Source organism: Rhamphochromis longiceps, linkage group LG2 (genome assembly GCF_057381845.1).
Source record: "Rhamphochromis longiceps isolate RC_006_pf linkage group LG2, R_longiceps_female_GT1.1, whole genome shotgun sequence".
NCBI lineage: Eukaryota > Metazoa > Chordata > Actinopteri > Cichliformes > Cichlidae > Rhamphochromis > Rhamphochromis longiceps.
This window is the reverse complement of record NC_140558.1, coordinates 2,049,573-2,065,403: the sequence shown is the minus strand read 5'-3', so window position 1 is coordinate 2,065,403 and position 15,831 is coordinate 2,049,573. Positions and strand designations below refer to the sequence as shown.

Here is a 15,831-nt window from a genome sequence, read left to right as displayed (position 1 = left end):
TTATTTGTCATGCCCCACTGCTTGTTTGCCACTACACCTTTTGTTAATAAACCTCACTAGCATTTCATCCACTGCCTGCATCTTGGGTCCTTCTTCCAACTCCACACGGCTCGCCTCGGCAGCCGTGACAGTACGAAGACTTCAGTGAAAGCAAAGGTGATAGGTTTGTAACATAAACCTATTCGCTGGAACGTTAAGGACAATCTGCTACGCAGCAAAAGCAAGACTCAAGGCACCAAAGTTCTCTGGTTACTCATGCATGAGGGAGACCTGGCTGGAGCCAAGCGTCGTTCCACCACTTGACCACTGTCAGACTCTCAGCCAGGTTTCCTCACAGCACTCCTTTTATTGTGGTTACATGAATATGCATAGGGTCATTAACATATAACATCTTACATAGGTATACATGTGAACAAAGAATACTGTGTGTGTGTGTGTGTGTGTGTGTGTGTGTGTGTGTGTGTGTGTGTGTGTGTGTGTGTGTGTGTGTGTGTGGGGACTGCTGATCAAAGGGTCAAACATCCTTGGTCAGGAAGAGGGTAGCCTCCCCCTCACCCTAGATGGTTCATCCTAGATAACACGGTGAGGAAGTCCTGCAGTTCATCTAAACAAAGAGCACCTAGACTAGAACAGACGTAGCTACGTTAATCCTACCATAAAACAATAAGACACGGTATGACCTCTCATGCTCCCAAAGTGCTGTCTAATACACACAAAGTTTGCAGACTATCAAGGATCAAAACCTCTACCAATCTACAACTAATTACAAAACTCTAAGCATATATAAGTAAATATTTCTAAGCATAAATGACAATCAACAATACAAATCTAACATTTCCCCCCTTTTTGACCTTTATGCCTGAAAAGTTCCCAGGTATGAATACGTCATGTCTGACAGTTTCAATGCAAACCTTTTTATACTCAGCATATGTCAAATCACCCTAAATTACTGAAAGGTACACAGTTTAATAAATGTATTAGCAGTTACCCCATTCATTGAGCTCATCTCATGGCAAACTGCATCTTACGAGCAACCAAAGAAATTGTTAATTTAATAGTGAAACTAAAAAAGTAACATTTTCAAAAACATCTCAGCTTGGTGGTGCTTCCTCCGGGTGTGCACATCACATGTCTCTCTGCAGAGTGGTTTAAGCTCTGCAGGGCGTCATGAATGTCTCTTCCAGTTGTTTCCGTCACTGTCCATAGGACCAGAGTCCAAATGTATGTAGAATAGACATTCAAACATACTAGTTGGTTTTGTGGTTCGTCAACATGGGTCTCAGCTATTTCCAAGCTGCAGACCTCTCAGCACTCTAGTTTTATGGCCTCTTACCAGCCCCCATCACCTGACTTCAGACCTTCGTCTTGTGAGGGGGATATTTATGACTCCTTAATTGTCCACGCTCTGCAGAAAAAGCTCTCTGTGGAAAGGGTGCAGGGTTCCGTCATCTTACTGCTGTTATGATCCCAGCAGCCTTCAGAGTGTCATCGTATGCACAGTACAGTGGCACAGCGTTAGGTGATGTTCATAGGAAACTGCTGTCATCACCACCATAGCTTCTGGTTCCTGTGCTTTCACAGAATCATGATGTCATCCTCGAACTCCTTCTGCGCTGTCGATGGAGCTTGGCACGCTCCCCTCATCCCACGAGTTTTCATGTTCCAACGCTGCTGAAGGTTTAAGGCAGAGCACGTCGTACACCTTAGTTGTCTTCCTCAGCGTCAATATTGAATCTTTCATTTTATTTAAAATCTTGCTGTGGGAAGTCTCCTCTTGATTTCCTGGAAGCTTAGTAGCACAGCTCTCTGTGTGATGTCTGCTGTGCTGAAGATGATCTCTGATCCTCCTGAAGCCTCTCTCCCATCTTGTGGACGATCCTCTCCTCTATTTTGCAGGCAGTTTCATGGTCCTTGCTGTGGCTCCAAGGTCTGATTTCATGATGGGCCCCAACCAGCTTGACCTTTGACCTCAACCACTGCCTGGCTGTCAGCTATGCCTGGAATGGTTCACGCTTCTCACTGGGCCTCTGAAGATTTCTCAGGAGATTACTGCTGCACCTGTATTTCCTTGCTAAGAAGAAAAACTTCTATTTGGAGAGCATGTCAACAATCATCAAACCACATTCTTTAGTTCAGTGAACTTTACTTATAGGCCATCAAAGCCTCATCTGAACATGGATGCACCACTTGCATAGGTTTAATATTTGTAAATAAACGGCTAATCACACAAATCACTGCAACAATAATAAAAAACATTGTTTAATGTTAATCCTTGGACCCCTCCTCTTGACGCATGGACACACCCATGCGTCAACTCACCAAACCTGGATTCCAGTCTTAAAGAAAAAGATTAGCTAGATCATATCCCAGGCAACATCAGGGCATCTCCTCCCCTGGAGCAGCACCACCCTGGACCTATAATCCTGCAATGAAAATGTTAGTGTGCTTTGCATATTAAGTTTGCTTAACACCTGGCTCTCCCAGGAGCCTGCATACACACCATCATGGCCTGGAAAACAAAATCTGGAAGTAAAATCAAACTCCATACCTGTAAACAATTGTATCATAAGGACAAGAAGCATTCAACATCAGCAAGACAAGTGTCATGTGCAGGTTTTCTCAAATCAGTAAACTACAATTATTTTCATAAGTCGCCTCAGACATGGATCATCCCATGTACTCAGGCAACATTAATGTAATCGGTGACTGCTCTTAAGCAAAGTCACTCCACTTATATATTACTATGGGCTCAAAAGTGGCCAGCTAATGAGCCCATATCAAACTATCCCAGAAACACTGTATCTCTTATTTGTTTTACTCATGTCACTTGTCCGTTTCAGCTGAATCTTCCACAGCATTCTCAAAGAAATTAACATTAGCAATACACATTGACTGTAGTCAGACAGAGGTCAGACACAGGTCAACAGGTTCCAGAGGTGCCATAAAAACACCATAAAGTCAACCCTAGCTGTGGAAAGAAGTAACACCAGTTCTCAACACAGGAAATTTCACACAGGTTATTCACATTATCAAAGTAACCTTCACATTTTCCCATCAACACAATGCAACAGCATCACCACTCATAACCCGTAAACACAGTTTTCCTCACACATAAACCCAGAAATCCTGTAGTAGGAAAAAACATCAACCAGTTGTCCTGGCATAAATCGCATCATCAATTCACATGAAGAACTGGCATGCTGTAAGAAAAGAAAATGCAAATATTAGCGCTTGCGCAGGCGTATGCATACTTTGTCACAGATATCTCTGTGAGCACACAAGCTAGTGAATGACACACACATAGTAAATTCACAGACACAGAAAATGGCATTTAAAAGGTTAAATCATCATGCAACCTCGAGTGTTGCTGTCATCTTCCTGCTCCTGTAAAAGGAAACACATGGGTTCATCTGCACCTTTGTCAGGTGGGGGTTAGCTTCACACAATCATGTTCAGTCAGTCAGATATTTTAAAATTCTTACTCATTCACTCAGTGGTTCCTTCTTTTGCTAATTGTGGAAATTATCATCGCATTCGTTTCCACGCTCAGCAAAACGACGTTATTTCAAAAAGAAAAATAATTTAGACTGGATTTCCTCGTTGAATCCTTTTTGGGGGGGACTCTCATTTCCTAATTGTCCCAAATAAGTGGCTTTCTCCTGAACCCATTTTAAATGTGGAGAAACTCACTTGCAACAATTTTCTTGACGACGTGTAACGCTTTTAATTCCCGACTTGCAGATCTGCTCAAAGAAAAGAAATTCACAAGCAAAAATCAGTGCTTGTTCAAAAATGAAAAATAAAAAATAACAGAGATTATCAAACCAAACTCTCAGTGCACTGTGAAAGTATCAAAATAAAAAGGCCTTGTTAAGTCATGACACAAGCTCCTCATCTCAGGAGGGTAAATCATACCATTAGCATGGTTTATCATACCATCATACTAATCGGCAGGCTCAACTTCACAACAAAAGAAAAATCATCAGCTAGATTCACTCCAAATCAACCATCAGCTGCACAACACACAACATAACCCTAATGTCATATTAGCTATGAGTTTAATCACCCGGTCTGTGCTCTTCACTCATTTAAGCCACAGATCTATTTTATTCAATTTTTCCTTTTCCCTTCATCATAAAACATGTGACATGCTGTCATGCACTTCACAAAACAGTCTGTTCTGACGTATTCAGAGTTGTGTATCTAAATACAGGATTCACTCGCACATCAAAGCAGGAAACTCAGTGTTTTAGAGTCTCTACTCAACACACAACAAACTCCAACACATCTCATTCACTCGTGCTAGAATTCAATCACCTTTCATTAATCTAAAACCGATCAACTAATTTGCATATCAGCTATTAACCCACTAAGTTGACAGGACGACAGAAAAGCATGTTCAAAATAGTATCACAAACGACAATTTCCCTCATACAGTAAATTACTTATGCTGCCTCAATCAAGCAGGAAGCTTCTCCCAATTTACCATTTTAACAACTAAATTTATTGTCTGATCACTGGTTGGTCAAACCAGGATCTTTTTTTTTTTTTTTCCCACAAAAGTTAAATTGTTGTCCTGCAACTTGTAGAGTCAATTTTTTTTCTTTAGGATAAATTCAGTATTTGATAACAAGTGTCTGCTAAATTGACACTATTGTAACACTGATGAAAGATAACAAGCTAATTTTCATTGCATGGGTTTGTGTTATTAGGCAGGTCTAATGCATGTCTGTGGAGCTGCATCTCCAGCAGAGCATGTTCTTAAAGCTGCCTTTCCTACACATTTCTCTGCTATTATTTAATCATTTCTTAACTAATGTGCTATGAGTCTTCATGAGTCATTTTGTGTTTGGAATTGTTAGTAGGGTTAATGCATGTTCTGCTTGTGTGTGTGTGATTTTGTATATGTTTCTATTTTCGCAATGTTTCAGACTCCGTCTCAATTTTCCAACTTAAGCAGTCAGTTTTCTTTTCCCCAGGTTTGCTAACCCAAATTTTGATTTCCCACATTAAATAATTCCTATGTGTTCTCACCTAGTCTTCTCACTCTGTTGTCCTCTCACTCTTTTGTCCTCTCCCTCTTCAACAGTCCCGGCAGTTCTCCTTCAGCTTTGTCCTGTCTAGTAGCTGAAGTGCTGCTGCTGCCTTCTTGGGCGACTTCTTAGCAGCTGCTGCCGGTTTCTTGGCTTTGGCTGCGGCGGGCTTCTTGGCTTTGCTCTCAGTAGCCTTGTTCATCTTGAAGGATCCGGAGGTCCTGGTGCCCTTGGTCTGCACCAGAGTGCCCTTCGCCACCAGGCTCTTGATGGCGGTCTTGACACGGGCCTTGTTCTTGTCCACATCGTAGCCTCCGGCAGCCAGAGCCTTCTTGAGAGCGGCCACAGACAGGCCGTTGCGCTCCTTGGAAGCGGCCACGGCTTTCACAATCAGCTCGCCCACGCTGAGGCCGACCTTCTTGGGCTTGGAAGTCATCGTCTTCTTCTTCTTGGCCTGAACCTCGGCGCAGGGCGTGTTTATGATGGAGCCTTTCCCACCACAGCGCTGGCACGTTGAACGCATCATGAAGGGTCCATTTCTTTCATGTCGCTAGCCGCATGTGGCTTGCCCGAGTCACTCAGTCCTTTTTGAGCATTTCAACATGCTGCCGCCGCAGACCCTGGCCTCAGATCCAGCAAGTTTAGCGCGCTGATCTCCAAAAAAGTCCCGAAGGCCAGAAAGACGTCAAATAAGTGTCTCGTGCTGAGAACTCAAACAAAAACTCCTCTTCACGCTGCCATCTTGCTCGCCCCTCCGTGAAATTCAACCAATCAGACAGGAAGATGGGTTTGCTTTCTTCTTCTGCTGCTGTTTATCCACATTGCTGCTGCTTTGCTGGGACTTTTTGTGCTCAGGACTTGCTGCTGTCTCTTTATCATGTTATTGCTTTGGAGCTGCATTCCTTATCTTCAGGGAGGAGTGAGCTCGCTTGTGAGGTTGAGAAACACATGGCACTGTAAATAAGTCAGCCAGAAACTTGGCCTGCATGTTTCCAATGATGTTAAACTATAACTTTCTTCCGACCGCTGCATGTGGAAAATTGATTCAGGTCTGTTTTTCACCTGAAAGTGACAAACTAAGACATTTCATTATTATCATCACTGCTTAATCAACACACATCTCTCTCTGTGTGTGTTTTTGTGAACAGTCTTTTCTTAAAAGCAGAAAATGAAATTGTAGTTGTTTTTGGCTGATCAACACAAAACCTTTTTCCTATGATTATTTTTCTTTTTCACTCTTTTTTTTTCTTTTTTTTCGTTACAATAGCTGGTGACCTGCAGAATCACCGCTCTCACTCACAATCAGAGGCAATCACTTTTGCACAGTGCACAAAAACACTGTGATGTCAGACACATTCACACTCACTTTTTCATCTGCATAAATAAACCATATGGCTGGAGATATGTGCCATGGCGATCCATAAGCATGATCACCAGTTTATTTAATTATTTTTAATCCAACAAAACAAATAAACAAAAACATGATGCTGATGCTACACACACACACACGAGTCAAGGTGCAGAAAAACTGCTCATGGAAACGCTGCACACTCTCTGTTTCCCTCTCTTTGAGTAGTTCTCAGACAGCTCTTGATCTGATAATGTGTAGCTTGCTCATCAGCTCAAAAAACAAAAACAAAACTGCAACGCGACATCACACAGTAGTTGCATGCTCTGCCCACAGTGGCAAAGTCTTACACTTACATATTCAACACAGCTTCTCCATCATGTATTTTTAGATGTTTCATACAGGGTTGAGCATATTAGTTGTTTTCACAGATGTGCTCTATATCTCAACAATGGCTCATAATAAGACGACAGTCTTCCACACAGGTCAAGTGCCTCTATGCACTTCATGAGTTTAAATATTTATCTATATCACTTCACCTCACATGTCATTGTACTGAATTTAAGCAACCACAAGCTTAATGTAGATTACTTTTAACAACTATCCACCTCAATTAAATCTATGGTCTGGCACACAGGCTGCTGTCGATCAGGGCAAGCTAAAGAATAAACATTGTGTCAGCAAGGGGTGGGGGGAAAGCCATTCACCAGAGCATATCTTAAGTGCTGCTGATGTGGGCTGGCCTTCTCCACAGCTCTCCAAGGCTGGTGTGTTTTCTGAAAACTTCTAACATTTGAATCTCTTCCATTTATAAGCCTGCGATTAACCGCACGGCTCAGGTCCGCGTGAAACCCGCGCGACCGCATTCGCGTGCACCCACGCAGCTGTGGAGCCTTCGCTCTCTCTCTTTTATACATAAATACTTTGTGCTGCCAGGAGCAAAGTCCAGCACAAACGTCTTTCTCCCTCCGACTCACTCTTGGTTGCTTAGAAACCCATGATAACAACAACAGTCGGTGTCACAGACCACATGTTCTGCTCCGCACACACAACAACAACAACAACGACGACGACAATGACAACAACACAAAATAGGCCTACTGTCCAGCACAATCTGGACCCCGCGGAACTTCTCAACACCCCACTGAGCGGTGGAGAACTCACTACAGTACCCCACACAGCGGTCTGTATTTCGCCCCACTAAGACGGCGAACCAAAAAAAGTTCGAACTGCGCAACTCTGCGACTTAATGCTTCTGTACAAAAAACCCCACTGAGCGGCCTTGTACATCGCCCCACTTAGACGGCGAATTTTAGCCCCACTGAGCGGCCACGGGCAACACCCCACTAAGCGGTGAAGACGTAATTATAGCTATAAACTCTTTTTTTTTTTTTTTTCTTACTTGGAGTTGCTTATTGCGTGTAGCATCAGTCCCGAATCCCATCAATCGCCATCCATCGAGGAGAAAAAAAACAGACGGCTAATCCACCGGCCCGATGACGAATTCTCACGCCTCAGGACTTTGTTGCAGGACCTCTATAAGTCCTGGCTGACGTCAGTCTTTCGGTGTGTCTCTTTTCCCCTCGGTGAACGTCGACTCCAGGGATCCGGCTCTCGAAGGACCAATTAATGATAGGTTTGTAACATAAACCTATTCGCTGGAACGTTAAGGACAATCTGCTACGCAGCAAAAGCAAGACTCAAGGCACCAAAGTTCTCTGGTTACTCATGCATGAGGGAGACCTGGCTGGAGCCAAGCGTCGTTCCACCACTTGACCACTGTCAGACTCTCAGCCAGGTTTCCTCACAGCACTCCTTTTATTGTGGTTACATGAATATGCATAGGGTCATTAACATATAACATCTTACATAGGTATACATGTGAACAAAGAATACTGTGTGTGTGTGTGTGTGTGTGTGTGTGTGTGTGTGTGTGTGTGTGTGTGTGTGTGTGTGTGTGTGTGGGGACTGCTGATCAAAGGGTCAAACATCCTTGGTCAGGAAGAGGGTAGCCTCCCCCTCACCCTAGATGGTTCATCCTAGATAACACGGTGAGGAAGTCCTGCAGTTCATCTAAACAAAGAGCACCTAGACTAGAACAGACGTAGCTACGTTAATCCTACCATAAAACAATAAGACACGGTATGACCTCTCATGCTCCCAAAGTGCTGTCTAATACACACAAAGTTTGCAGACTATCAAGGATCAAAACCTCTACCAATCTACAACTAATTACAAAACTCTAAGCATATATAAGTAAATATTTCTAAGCATAAATGACAATCAACAATACAAATCTAACAAAAGGGCTGTTGTTCTTCTGTTTCTTCTGAACCTGTTAAACCCATGTCAGCTAACCCAGGGTCTGCTAAAACTGTGGCATATATCCCAGAGACAATTAACACCAGCTCTGATAATACCAGGACTGTTTATTCTTTTGAACTGCAACCTGAAGCTCAGTTAGCCGCCCGGCCTCAAGCTCAGGTAGCCGCCCGGCCTCAAGCTCAGTCTCCAATTCCACCACCGTCGTCATCCCAACCATTGTTTCAGTCACCCTCAGTTCAGCCTCCTGTTCAGCAGCCACTAGCCCTGCATCCTGTGTCACTTGCTACTCCGGTACAACAAGCTCAGTCAAATCAATCTGAAAGGAACTGTGTTTCATCCGTTTGCTCTAAGCAGAGAGACAAACCTCATGATAATGTAATCATTCCTACAAAGCTGGCCAGTTCAGAGACTGTGACGCACTCCAGGGCCTCCCCAGAGGCTGAGTTTCAGCCCTCAGCCCACTCTGGACCCGTGGAGGCTAGGAACCCAGCTGAGGAGTGCACCAAGCTGTCACTGCCTGAGCAGAGTCAATGCTCTGGGCAGCTGCAGTCTGCTATGTGTTTGCCAGGGGCCACTGTGCCTGCTGGCTCTGTTCTGTCCCTGCCAGAGGTCCCCGCACCTGCTGGTTCTGAGACTGTCCCTGCGTATGCCAGGGGCTCCAGTGCCCACTGGTTCTGAGACTGTTTTCGCTGGGGGGCCCGAGGGGCCCGTCCAGCTTCCTGCCTCGTCAGCTGGCGGGCCCGAGGAGCCCGTCCAGCTTCCTGCCTCGTCAGCTGGAGGGCCCGAGGAGCCCGTCCAGCCCCAAGACTCGTCAGCTGGAGGTTCAGGAGAACCTAGCCAGCTTCCTGCCTCGTCAGCTGGTGGGCCCGAGGAGCCCGTCCAGCTTCCTGCCTCGTCAGCTGGAGGGCCCGAGGAGCCCGTCCAGTTGCCAGCTGCAGCCTCATCATCCTCGCCAGCTGTCACATCATATCCTGTAAGCATAGTCTGCCTGTGTATTTTCTCTGCAAATGAACATTTTAGAGTTAGTTGTTATATACAGTCTGTATAAGTGTGGTTAATCCAATAAACATTTGTAAGGAGATGGCAGTTACTGTAAACGTGTCCAGTAGGTTCACGTTCAGATCAGAAAACCGTTTCAGCTGCAGGCATCTACTCCTGTGCTGGGCCCTAAATTATTTATATTATATATAAATGACATATGTAGTGTTTCCAAACTGTTAAAATGTGTATTGTTTGCTGATGATACCACTCTGTACTGCTCAGGTAAAAACTTAGAACAACTTCTGACTACAGCGGAAAAGGAGTTAAATATATTAAAAAACTGGTTTGATGTAAATAAGTTATCATTAAATATAAAGAACAAAATTGATTATTTTTGGCACTAGACAAATGAAAAATGTATCTAAAATAAGGGTTAATGGAACTGAAATTGAAAGAGTGTACGAAAATAAATTTCTTGGAGTGATAATTGATGATAAGCTGAGTTGGAAGTCTCATATAAACCACGTGAAAACAAAAATGTCAAAAACCATCGATATTCTCTATAAAACAAAGCATGTCCTGAACAAAAAAACATTATACACACTTTATTGTACTCTGTTGCTTCCATATATGACTTACTGTCTGGAGATATGGGCTAATGCATATAAAACGAACACTCTTCATATTTTTAAGTTACAAAAAAAAGCTATAAGAATTATAAACCAATCAAACTATATAGAACCAACTAACATTTTGTTTATTAATCTGAATACCCTGAAATTTTATGATTTAGTTGAATATAAAATGGCACAGATAATGTATAAAGCACAAAATAACTTGCTTTGCCCCAGTACTCAGAAGCTGTTCAAAGTCAGAGAGAGTCAATATGACTTAAGGGAACAGATTTCTTTAAAAAAAACAAGATGAGGACAAATATAAAGCAGAGATGTGTTTCTGTTAGAGGAGGTAACCTGTGGAATAGTTATGACAGTGATTTAAAAATGTGTAGTTCATTTTCCTTGTTTAAAAACATGTTTAAAAATAGAGTATTAGAAAAATATATAAATCAAGAATGAAAAGAGCAAAAAGGAGAGAAAAAAAAACAACCTCTTGATTCTTTTGCTTTGATGTAGTTACTTATCTAAGGTGGAAAGTTTTTTTTTTCTTTGTTTTTTTTTTTTTGTTTGTTTGTTTGGTTTTTGCTTTGTTTTATTATTTTCTTCAAGCCCTGTGTACAGGAGCTGCATACAAAAAGATATTTTGTGAAAAGGGTTGGCGTAATAAGCAAATGCTTCAGCCAATACCTTTTGATTAGCCTTGTCTCATGCTTTCTTTCTTTATGGTAGATTTTTGTTCTGTTTTCACTGTTTTTTTTTTTTTTCACTGTTTTCACTGAGATTTGAATTTGAATGCTAATCAATAAAATCAAATCAAAATAAAAAAAAATAAAAAAAATCCTGTAATTGAAACAATCACCTCATACGCCTCATGTTTTACACCCCTATAAGGTGAGCTTGTTACACTGCACATGAATATTACGTGACATGGTACGACTAACTCATGTTCAAACATTTAAGATACTGTTCAGCCATTTTGTTTACTGGGTAGTGCATAATGGCCGAGTTACCTGAGTGGGAATCCACTAAAGCAAAAAAATATTTTTTTTTATTAATTACAAAAACCTTATAGGAAAACCTAAGAAAAGGTTGCAGAAGCACAGAAAAAACTGCCGTGTACGTTATAGTGTGTAAATTCAAAAACTGTATAGAGAGAATGGCGCAATGAAAACAGAATAAGATAAGATGAACTTTATTGAGTAGAATATAGGCAGTAAGAGTTTTGTAATTAACTTTAAATCATGTTTGCCAAAGACAATGACAGTAAATTAACCCAGTTCTACCTGCTAGCTAAAGATGTTATGCTTCTCCCCCTTATACCGTTTAGGACGACTATAGAAAGTTACTAAAATAACCACTGATGAAAACGTATCAAACTTTCAGTATTTACCTTTGTCATAGTTTTCCATTCTTTGGTATCCTTTTGTCCTCCACGTTCTTAAACACCAGGGAGAGAAAAGGCCGCAACTGACGAAAGACCGCGAAGACTAGACGCTAGGCGGTGCAATCGGCTCCTCCCTCTTTTTAAACGAGCCAATAGGAGCTGCTCACATTAAAAACAACTTTATTTAAAAAGTCATTTTACACCTGATACAACATTTTAAAAGTCAAACAATGCACAAGTTTATAAGAACAATTTTATTTTTCAAAGTTTTTTAAGCATAGGGATGGTTAATATGTTTAAAAAATTCATATATAATATTTGTCAAATAATTGTCACCCAAATCAACATCATAATAAAAGTGTAATTAATAAAATATATAATAATGATGAGAATAATAATAACAGTTTACCTAAAAGCTCTTCTAACATTAGAGTGCTTTTGAAAAGATTCAATAGTGTCACTAAGGACAAGGGAGTTTCACAGTTGAAGTGTGACTGCTTGAAAGACCCCATTCCCTCTCCTCTCCACTAGTTCAAAGAAAATGTAAATTATTTTTGGTTATGTAATTTGAGGGCACAAGTTTGAAGAGTAACATTTTAACAGATCGGTATTATACTTCAGGAGCTTTACTGGATCTGATTAACCAAAACTTCCATCTTCCATGTAGCTAACTGTATTTTCTCTAATACAGTAGAGTGTGTCTGATCTACTAAAAATCCTCAACTGCATGTTTGCTCAAGTAAATAGTCTAATCCTTAATTTGCAAATGCCAAATCTGGATTTTGTCTGTGTAATTCACTTTTATCTTAGGTTTTTATTTGTATTTTTTGCTTTTCTTTTTTCTACTCTTGTGTCCGTTTTAATCACTTATTATTGCCGCTGTGACAAGTGAATTTACCTAAGAAGAATCATGAAGTCCTTATTTTGTCTTACCTGAGCCTCACCATGCAGCCTACCATGCAGAGCGCTGAAAGTTCACATTAAGTACTTAAAATGAAATCTAAAATTAAGAAGTAACCAGTTTCAAACCAGTTATGGCCTGTATTTATATAGCGCTTTACTAGTCCCTAAGGACCCCAAAGCGCTTTACACATCCAGTCATCCACCCATTCACACACACATTCACACAGTTATTTGGAATAGTGTGCAGAGTGTTTTGAGTAACATTGAATGTTCAAAAACATCAAAGTTCCTATGGTCTCACTTGACAGCTGGGTTGTAGTGTCTGATAACACATAACATCTTGAGGTCTCAACGTGGACTTTGAGTACATTTGCTAGCCAAGGCTAAATACTGAGAGGGTCAAAAATGAAGGGTCAAGAACATCTGACTGTACGTAAGGGTAGCAAAAGTGATAGACTGAGGTTGTGCCAAATATGTTAAAGTTAGGGTGATTTGTTAGAGATTGGTACCCCATGGGTGCCGTCTGCAGGTTATAAAAGAGAGTTATGTTGATACTTTCTTTTGAGATTCTTTTTACAATTTGACTTTCAGAACTCCCTGGGTTGTGTGCAATCTGTGATGGGCTTGTTTGGAATAAATCCTCCTTTATTCAAATAACACTTTCTCTGGCTCTTCACAGAAGAAGAATCCTCACATAAGCATGTGCTACCATTTTGAACCAATGTACACATTTACCATCACTGACCCAACTAGGACCTACATTGGATGCCCACCCATATGGATTTAATGTTAGAAACCCAAGTGGGTCCCATATATACTAAACAATGTTGAGCCCATGTAAAATATATGCCCATATTAATTTAACATAACCCATTTGGGGCCCACATAGACATGTTTTCAGGGTCTGACTTGCATTTGCCCATGTGCGACACATATAGTTTGACCAGGTGGGCCCCACCTGTGTCATCAGTACTAAAAAAAAAATTGATTTAATGTGGTTTAATGTGTTTACAGTTTTTGCCCGTTGCTTGAACACTATAAAGCCATGCTTAGACTAAAGTAACACAACGTGAAGCTGTTGTTACCATACCTCAAACACATGTACCCCTACCTTAAACAAAAGCGCTGCTTTGCACCCCAGTACCAATTATGCAACACACCTACTCCCTCATGCAACACACATGGTCCTGCATGCTACACTCTATTTCATACATAAGACACTTCGCTCACAAAATGAAATCTCAGGGTGCCATTCGGAAAACACATGTATCCAAAATACAAAACACATCGGGTAATTGCAACCACTCAAATACACACCTGAAGGCACCTACTTGCAAAACCGAACACCAATTAGCCAACTACAAAAAGCCCTCAGCGTAGCCATTCCAAGAACTTTGCAAGCATGGATGGAGGGAGAGCAAGAGGATATTTACCCCGGTGCCTAGCGGGAGAGGACATTGCTTGCGATGTTGATGAGGTCCTGTGGCCAGACCCCAACAGACGGCGGGATCCATGAGCCCACTTATGCACAATTGTCATGGTTTTTTGTGTTTACAGTATAGTGTTTTTTCTATTGCAGTACTATTGTGTTGTTGTTGTTTTATTTGCTGTACCTGTATTCATGGTACTGCAATGTACAGTATTGAGTAGGTCTATTTGCGTTTATGGTTGTTTGGAAATGTGTCTCCTGTAAATGTGCCTTCTGAATAAACAATGGGAATCAAGGACTGCAGTGTTTTATGTACAGCAGACTAGTGTGTTCCCCCTGATCTGTGAGTGTTTGCATATGGTGCAAGTATGTGTCATTTTGTCAACAGAGTTACATTTTGACAAAGGAATGTTAGGTTTTGACAGCAGAGTTTAGGTTTTGGGAGTAGAGTTCCAATTTGGCACAGATGTGAATGGTATATTTCCCAGTGTTGTGTCATGTGTACTTGTGTGTACAGTTTTGGCACAGCGAGCGGGGTTTTGCAAAATGTGTTCAAGCAGTGGGCAAAAACTGTAATGTGAAAAACCCAAGTAGGCCCCATACAAAAAGCCCAGTTTGAGCCCATGCCCACATGGTACCCATCCAGCCCGAGCAAAAACCAGGTGGGGCCCATATATACATGTTGGCTGGGTTAGCAAAAAAGAGAAAGGATTCAAATTCTATATTTCTCAGTATTTGTAAACAGCGGTCCCACGTTTATCACGGGTGTTATTTTCCAAAAATAACCAGTGATATGTGAAATCAAGTAGCCAGTTTTATTTTTTGATGGTGCAAAACGTTTCGTCGACATTGTTGTGTTTGTTGGGGAAAAAACGTACAAACATACAGCACTGCACTTCAGAGTCACACTGCTAGCGATCGATGCAGCGATTCTGTACTGTACAGGAGAGACGTCACGGAAGAGATCGTCTGCAGCGATCAGGATGCAGGACACAATGTGATGTAAAAAAAAAGGCATGCAAACTTGCACTAAACAACCCGTGAAACAGCGAGGTGAAAGGTGAACCGCGTTATAGCGAGGGACCGCTGTAATTTTGAAGGTAAGTCACAACATACCCTTCGTACATACTAATGTATAGAAACCGTTACCAGCAATCATTCATTTTTTGTGTGGCTTTTTTCACGGTTTGTTAACATGCTGTGTAGGTGTGTACTTGACTAGCTGATCTCGACATAACGGGGGAAACATCTGGTTTGACTGTTCTTCACCTGTAGTTTGAATGCTGAACATTTGCCTGTTTAAATCATGAGACCAGTCACTATACAGAGATGTGCTTCTGCATGTGGACGATGTGTCTTCTGCTGCAGTGATGCAGTTCTGCTTGTGTTGAGTGATGTAAACAACTGATCGATCTAAACGCTTTAAACGTCAAAGTTGATCATTAGATTTTTTGTGACACAACAGCGGTGAGTGTTCCCACCTTCTGCTCTTTGTAACTTAATGCAATCTTTCCGTTTTCGAGTTTTGGACATGATTTTGGAGGATATCTTCGCAGTAGCGACTGACCGCAAAGTAAAGCTACTGGAAATGTACAACCCTACATCCGGTCTCAAACCAGGAAGTTACCGTTTTCTCATGCACAGGGTCTATTTAGTTTTCGCTGTCAAAGTCGATTTAACTGAAGTTACATGTTTCCGGTTACTGTGGAGGTTGCAATATGGCGCTCCCCAGTGGCTGCAGCCAGGTGCTCTTGGATTTATTTGCTCTCTCTCCTCCTTAGACATGTTTTTTATGTTAGTTATAATTCAGA

At 41.6% G+C, this 15,831-nt stretch overlaps 1 pseudogene; it reads right to left on the bottom strand.

Annotated features, from left to right (window-relative positions):
• Positions 1–376: 376 nt before the first annotated feature.
• On the bottom strand, positions 377–8,678 carry LOC146676716 (histone H1 pseudogene; annotated as a pseudogene).
• Positions 8,679–15,831: the final 7,153 nt, after the last annotated feature.